Below are 8371 nucleotides of genomic sequence, written 5' to 3'. Positions count from 1 at the left end.
TAGCTCGGGATTCCGATCTGTGTGTGCCGTTGTCCTGTGCACCAACTGAAGCCTACAGTCACGCACTTTTAGGCTCTCGTGAAAAGAACAGTCATACACAGTAGAGCGAAGCAGACCTATTTCTAAACTTGCTTGGTGAACAGACTTGCTAGTGTTTAACCGAAATATTTCGTGTAAATGCTTTCGAAATGCCTGGGTTTACAAACTGATAACCACTCAAGCTGAAAAAATCATATTGATCACTCGGTTCATCAGTTAAGTGAAACATGTTATGTTAACAACATTGACACTCAAATCAATCTATCTTGCCTGTTTTCATTTTGTAATGAAGTACGGAATTATTTTTTGATGCATTTCACCTGAGGGCAAAGAAGTGTTTATTTTACATTTTTAAAATTATGCCTAGTGTCACAGCTAGAAACTTATGTAGTGATATGTTTAAGAAACTGTAGATATGAAAATACATAATTTCATTAACGAACTTCATAATAAATGAGCAGAAATTTTTAGACTAATTCAACTGTATATAGTGTTAACACAAGTAACAAACACTGTCTATTTAGACAATTTCCAACCTCTCATGTGTTCAGAAATGTGAATACGATGCTGGCATCAGCATTTTTAACAGTCTGCCATTTTGTGTTTAAAGTCTAATCAATGAAGAAGCACAATTTGACGTAGCGCTAAAAAGATACACACTTTCAGGTCTGCTGGTAACTATCAAATATCTAAAAAGATCCGTAATCTTTTTAAATGTTTGTATATGCGGTATAAGTGAACTGTTTTACACGTTTGTGTGGATTAGTTGATAACATTCGAATACCTTGTGTTAACCCTGTTTGCTTTTTTACGTGAAATATGAAATAAGTTCATCTGTACTTCGCCGACAAGCGGCGGTCGCTCCGTCGGTATAGTTCGCTTGAGGTCTAAAAGCCACGGAGTTTTGTTTTGTAGTTCTTGTCTTTCCTTCGACATTAAGATTCGTCTGTAGATGAACCAACCTCTAAAATTCTGAAGTCATGTACAGAATATCTATCTTTTACAGCTCTTCCAAGTTTTCTGCGCAGAACGCTTTATTTTTAACAATCAACCATCGCGTTCAGCTGCTGTCTTTCAGTTTGTTGTATTAAGGGCGTTATGCTACTACAAATTGATAGGTTTGTGGTGCGAAGCCAGCGGGATCCGATTGCTCATGTCCACTCAGTATGAGAACTTGTCTATAGGTTGCAGCACCAACCCATACCTGCACAACATCGGTCGAGCACGCGCAAGTTCGAGTAGTGACGTTACATGAATCGAGTTATCGATCCCAACCCGAGGATCGCAGCAAGTAGCCACACCGAATGACTACGATCTCGAGCTCGAACGTCACGTCCGGACACTACACCGCAGATCCGTGTTCGCCATTCGACCTTGGGTTAGTGACCTCACTTTCCCCGCTCGCCAGCGATTGGTAGTTGTACAGCGTTCAACAGGTTCAACAGCTTCAACTGCTCGACCGTCCAACTTGAAAGAATTGCGAATGGAGTATCGCAAGTAGCAAATATGATTTACTAAGATAGTATCAGTGCGTAATACGTCATTTGAGGTATATACGGTATTTTCCACGATCTGTCATAGTGGCTGTAAATTGACCGATTGCCATAGATTTACTGCTACACCGGCTGTCCACGTGGGATATGTTAATATCGCACTAGCAGCCCACGTGGAATGTATTTTTAAAATATATTTACTTACTAGACTTCATGCATTGTAGTGTTTACATTTTAAGAAGTTGATTAAAAAAATGCAAGGTTGCCTGCTGCATTCGGATACATCCCAGTACTCTTCTTTTCCAGGCATCGATAAAAATGATCCATATGTGTTAATGCCGATTATAAAACAACAGCGCCGTGAAAACCTCAAATCTTACAACAGTATTTTCCTTTTGCATGCATGTGTTGTAATTACCGTAAATTGAGAAAGTCGTCAGCGGTTGTTCAGTTATGCTTTCCCTAGCAAATGGGAAACATATGCATGCAGAATTTTTGTCTGAAACCCTCTACGGATATTTAGGATGGTAGTACAATCCACCATAAAGAAATATGCTTGGAGGCTAAACTCTTATTAACCTTCCATTTCACGGAAGGCTGGTAATATTTTGGGTAACAAGTATTAGTGTCTCAGTAAGGACTCTTCTTCATTTAGTTAGCTGCTTAATACCTGTCTTTATGTTAGAATTTTGCCCTGCATTTTTATGGTGTTTTTTCTATGCTTTTAAATGCTTATTATTACTATCAGATACAGCTTTTTTGTTTTCTTTGTTTGAAGGTGGAAGTGAAGGCTTCCCTTTGCTTAACTAGTGAAGCACTACACCATGAAGATGTAGGGGGAAGTGGATGTATAGATCCATGTATTCTTGACCTTGGCACTGGTTTGAGGTGAGTGGTCAGCTTCACGCCCCTTCTGCTTTACCCCCCAGTGAACGATTCCTTGGTGGATGTTTGATAGGAGGCTGGGTGGGCCCCAGAATAGTTCTGGCTGATGTGGAGATGAGAAGAATCTTGTCTCTGCTGGGACTTGAACTCCGACCCCTCAGCTGTCCATCCCATAGCCAGTCACTATAATGACTGCACTGTCCTGGCTTTTGTTTTCCTTGTGTTACAGTATTTATGTTTTTGTCTGATTAATTCACAACTCACAGCAGTACACATCAGAAGATATTGTGTCTTATGCAAGTAGAATCCTGATTTTTGTGTGACCTTTCTAATGGCATATTCTAAAATTAAGTAGAAAATCAGTCATGATAAGGGATCTCTTTCTTTCACACCATTTTGAATAGGGAATGAAACAAATGTTTATGTATACCAAATGCATTGTAGGTTTCACTGAAATATGTCATAATTAGCCAAATTGATTTCATGAATATAGAAGGTTTGCTGAGAATGGACAGTAAAGCTTTCTTGCAATCTGTAAATCGCTGATGTAATGCCCCATTGCAGTTCCACTATTTCCACAGTAACTGCCAATGCAGAATGTATGATCAGCAGTTTATCTATTAACACCATTCACCTCCATCTTTAATGCAACTTAGTAATGTTCATAATAGGCCGCACCATAGCTCAAGCGGTTAGTCGCTGGCTTACCACCACGGTGGCCCGGGTTCGATTTAGGGTCTGGTCATGTTGGATTTGTGGTGGACAAAATGGCTCTGGGGCAGGTTTTCTCTGAGTACTTCGGTTTCCCCTGCCAATCTTCATTCCACCAATTGCTCCACAATCATTCTCACCTATCATCTGGGGCTGGTACAATAGGCCAGAAGTGGCAGCAGTACAAGGGACTTAGTCCCACCCCACTAGCAATAAAAAAATGTTCATAATATCTCCTTAATTTAAAATAACATTAAAATCACAGGACTTGCTACATGTTTCATCCATGCTTGTCGATCTTCAGGCAATTGTTCACTTTTTTAAACCATTGCACTGCACTAGAACTTAAGTCAGTATATTTCCATGCTATTGCATTATCATCATTCATATTAAAATACATTTGTTTGAGAACAAAACTGTCACTGTTTCACAATATTTTCATTTTGCAGCATCCATGTTTGTTCCCTTTTTGTATGTGTGTTCTCACTAGTTGAATGTGATTTAGCTATTGTTATTTTAAATTAAAGAGATTGTGAACAGTTTTAACTTGAATTAAAAATGGAGGTCAATGAATCAGTGAGTAGTACATCAGTGCAACAGAATGCTCAAATATAATATCTATTATGTCAGAATTGTCTGGATGATTTCCCTCAGTAATCACTAGTTAGCTTTTTGTTTTCTTTGTATGTAGTGAGCCCCTATAGCAGTTTTAGTTTAAAAAATATACATTTCTTATATGGTTTCAGAGACTTCCCAGAATTACTTTAGCAATACATAGCAGTTCTCAACAGCCAGCAGATATATTTACAGTTGTCATTCAGTCTCTTACAGCTGAAGGCATTGTGGCATGGACAGGGCTACAAGATGGCTCTGTCAGGTACAGAATTGATATACTGAATTTTAACTCTTACATTGCTGAATCATTGGTGCATGAAGAGTGTAGAGTTTTTGATTATTAATTCATCTATCATGTCAGATGGAATGTTGGATAAAACTGTGCAGTAAACCTTTCTCCAATGTGTGGCTCTCCAAAACCTTTCTCCAGTGTGTGTTTCTTGAACACACATTTGCTTTTACATACATAGTCACATTTTGGGGTGCATGAATATAGAGGGAGCATGGATTGAAGGATGCATTTATTGACCACTTGTATACACGACTGGAATCTACACTTTACAGCTATCAAACACGCACAGACTAGCGTCCTTAGTTTATTTCAGTCTCCACAAGTGGTTTCTTAGCAATGGGGTCTAACACAATGGAGATTCTTCAGCTTCCCATGGTCAGTTTCTCTTGTCACGGCCACGTATACAGAACTCTTTGTTGTCTGACAATTTGGCTAACTGGGTTCGAGGCTGGAGGCCATTTCACACCAACCTCATAGTCTTCTCTTCACAGGCTGACTTTCAGCTGAACTGACACCTGAACTTTCTCACTCACCAACCAGCTACTTCACGTCACTTCACTCAACTAAACTGCTGACAACAGACTGCAGCTCAGTTGGTGTCCTCATTATGTAACTTTGGGGTGGGCCCAGCAGAAAAAACCACCTCCACAATCCTTAAATTGTTGTCATGGGTGGTTGCCTAGTGATAGACTGGGTATTGTTTCCAGTTTCTGCAGGAACGTGCTTACTGACCATTGCTTAGAAACAGGTGTTTATCAGCCTATTGCATAGTAATGGCTCTACTCATCCGTTTCGAGGTCTCTGCCCAGCAACAGTTCTATACACAATATATATAAAACTGGGGAACAGTTACATAATTGCGAAGCCTCGGGAACAAAATATGGAATTCAGTCCATCAGTCTTTAGTAAGGAAGCCTAATGCTTCCAGTGCATCATAAGCAGCAGCAACTGAAGTCTTCTTCACCAATACCATCACCTGTAGGTACAAAATTTATAAATGAATATAAATTTTCATATACTGTACTTTTATATTTTTTGTGTCAATACATATGGTTTAATGTTTCCATTTCTTTAATATGTATTCATTTATTATACAGTAGGTCCTATAGGTACACTTGGTTGTCAATGTACGACTGACTTCCATTCTGACTCACAGGTCGTAAGTTGATCTGGTTGTATGTCGGCCATATATTTATTAACAGTATTTTTTAACCTTTCTAATCTTTTTATCATTATAATTTATTTTTAAAAACTTATATTTTAATCATTTTTTATTTTTCATTTTAAATACAGTAATGTTTTTATCTTTTACATAGAGATATTGTACATATCTTCATTTCTATGCCTAGGCTGTGTGTACATACTGTACTGCAAACACAAAAATACAATATAAAATTAATGTAAAAATTAATACAAATGACTGTCAGGGTCTGGCGAGAGCTTTATTCAGTTGCGAAAAAGAATCTGATAAAATGTTTTGCAGTGAATTTCTTTTCTGGCTCTTTTTCTTTATCTTCTTCCTCGCTTGCTTTTTCTTCTGCCACTCTGTGCTTCCAATTCAATCAACTCTTCATCCGAAAGTTATTTGTCTCACAATCTAGCAGCTCCTCTATGTCTTCCAGTTCACATTCTAATTTAAGATTTTTGCAAGTTTAACTATTTTTCTATAATCACTTCTAGTTCCTCTCCTTTTTCAAATCCTTCAAATGTATTCGCGTAACATTTTAGACACTTTTTCCAAATTTCAGACATACAATTCTTTGTTACACATTCCCATGCGGTCGAAATATTCTTGATACATTGTAAAAAGTTGTACTGATTCCAGAAGTCTCACAAAGATAAGTCAGCATCTATCACTTCGATGGCTTGTGCGAATGTTGTCCTGAGGTAGTGAGCCTTGAATGCTGAAATAGCACCCTGATCCGTGGGTTGAATGAGAGCGGTTGTGTTAGGTGGCATAAAAACCACTCTAACATCTTGATGAAGGTCGTCCAGATGAGGGGGGTGACCAGGGGCATTGTCTATAACCAATAAAATCCTGAAAGGGATACCTCTCTCCGCACAATATTCACGAGCCTGGGGAATGAAGCAGTTCATGAACCAGTCTTCGAACAGTTCCTGAGTCATCCAAGCTTTAGGGTTTGAATGGTAGTAAATGGGAAGTGTGTACTTCTTGATGTGCTTAAATGCATAAGGGGTTTCTGAATGACAAATGAGAAAAGGATTGAGCTTAAAATCTGCAGCATTCCCACTGAGCAACAAAATCAGCTGATCCTTAAAAGCTTTGAATCCTGGCATCTTTTTTGCCTAGTGTATGTACTTATGATTAGGCATGCATTTCCATTGCAAGCCGGTTTCATCTACGTTGAATATTTGTTCTGGTAGATAACCTTCTTTGTTTAAAGTATAGAAACTATCAACGAATTTTTGGGCTCCATCTTCATCTGCACTTCCTGATTCTCCTGTGACACGTAAATTATGCAAAGCAAATCTTTTTTTAAAACGCTTAAACCGCCCAGTACTAGCCTGAAAATCTTCTGCATAATCATCTCTGGCGCGTGATTTTAAACTCTGAAACAGACTTCTAGCTTACGCTTGCACTGTGTGAAGGCTCATGGGTGTATTTTTTGTATTAAATCTTCCATCCACATAAACAATTTCTCCATTTCGTGGATGGGTCCCTGTTGTCATTTGGTTAAAATTGTAGGCTTCATAGGTGCAGAACCTAACACAGCTTCCCAAATTCTTTCTTTGTCTTTAAGTATCGTCGATACCGTGGAATGTGATAACTTCAAGTCACGTGCTATCATATTCACTTTCTTTCCACCTCCATACTGCTGGATAACTCTCATTTTACACTCTAAATCAATAGTTTTCCTTGACTTCTTAGCTGGCGTATCTGTGACTGAAGGCATTTTCCTTTTACTAGATATTTTATGGGTAGTATTTCAATAGAATTTTAATTAATACACCACCGGTAACAGATGCTTGAAAGTGATTGAGTGTATGTGAGAGAGAGAGGATGCCTGTGTGTGTGTGTGCGAGGCCTATGTTGCCGGATGCTCCCATAGTTATTGTACGCGCAGCTGTGTGGTGGTGTCCTTAGGCCTCCTGGCATCGATGTGACTCAGTAGCACATCCTGATTGATTATTAATTTATATATATATTTTTTTTTTGGTCGTAAGTCGACCAAGTATACTTACTAATGGAGATGAGCCCTTCTTGAGGAGAAGGCAGATCTGCATCTACTCAAGAATTTCCTAGCATTCTATGGAACCCGAAGGTTCATCACCGTGTTCACAAGAGCCCTTCCCAGGTCCCTATCCTGAACCACACCAATCCAATCCATACCATCCCATCCTATCTCTCTAAGATCCATTTTAATATTGTCCACCCATCTACACCTTGATCTTCCCAGTGGTCTCCTTCCTTCTGGCTTTCCCATCAATATCCAATATGCATTCCTCTTCTCCCCCATTTGTGCTACATGCCCTGCCCACTTATAGGTAAGGGCATTAATTTTTATGTCTGTAACAGATGTGTTTTCTAGATATTAGTGGGACACTATGTGGTCATGTTCATATTCCCATTTAGCCCACAAGGTATTATGTTGGTCCAGTATGGATTTACCTGATGTGACATCTTCAAGGAACCTAACCTCTATGTTGAGGGCTTATTGTAATTGATAACAGTGGTATTCCTAGATAATTACTACAGTTTTATTTATATGTATGTAAATGGTTTTGAAATTAGTCCTCTGAGCAGTTCTAATTTGTTCTTTAACCTTTAATGGACGGACTTTTATATTGTCGGGAGCCCTCTGTGGCTGGTATTTAAATCACCCTAATTAATCAACATTGCAAACTTTCAGAAAAAATACATATTTTCCGTTCTATGCAACATAGAAATACGGACTAAAAACGACCTGAAAGACAATAAAATTTTCTACATATACACAAAAGAGCAATTTTTACAAACGAAAATTAACTGTGATTATTTTGTCATGAAATGCAAAATATAATCTTTATTATACAGTAGAACTTGGTTATAACGTCATCAAAGGGACCTAAAAATAGTGTCGTTATAAACGAATGTCGCTGTAACCGAAATGGGCACTTCCACAGTAGCCTTATGTTAGTCACGTAAAAATCTACCAAAAACCGAGTTAAAGTGTTGCATTTTTTAGTGAAATACATAGTTAAGTACAGACTAACGTAACATTAACGTGGAATTAATATGGATTCTCCATATCGTTTGTACTGTAGAATTCACCAAACCATTTTCTATTTCACAAATCACTTTAACTTCCTCTTCAATGCTTAAAACTTTCCTTTT

The 8371-nt window shown here is 38.3% G+C and overlaps 1 long non-coding RNA gene across 2 annotated transcripts in view; it reads left to right on the top strand.

The window, feature by feature from the left end:
• The first annotated feature begins 2372 nt into the window (after positions 1 to 2372).
• LOC111871962 overlaps positions 2373 to 8371 on the top strand; it is a 16237-nt gene continuing 10238 nt past the window's right edge. Inside the window, exons 1-2 of one of the 2 annotated variants that reach the window (XR_004513840.1) lie at positions 2373 to 2420; positions 3875 to 4005. This is a non-coding gene — a long non-coding RNA (uncharacterized LOC111871962). The remainder of the gene's footprint in view (positions 2421 to 3874; positions 4006 to 8371) is intronic. The other variant, XR_002844140.2, reaches the window with a different exon arrangement.

The sequence above is a fragment of the Cryptotermes secundus genome, unplaced genomic scaffold, assembly GCF_002891405.2.
Source record: "Cryptotermes secundus unplaced genomic scaffold, Csec_1.0 scaffold30, whole genome shotgun sequence".
In the NCBI taxonomy this organism is placed as follows: Eukaryota; Metazoa; Arthropoda; class Insecta; order Blattodea; family Kalotermitidae; genus Cryptotermes; species Cryptotermes secundus.
Note: the sequence above shows the minus strand (reverse complement) of the source record. Positions and strands in the feature narration are given on the sequence as shown.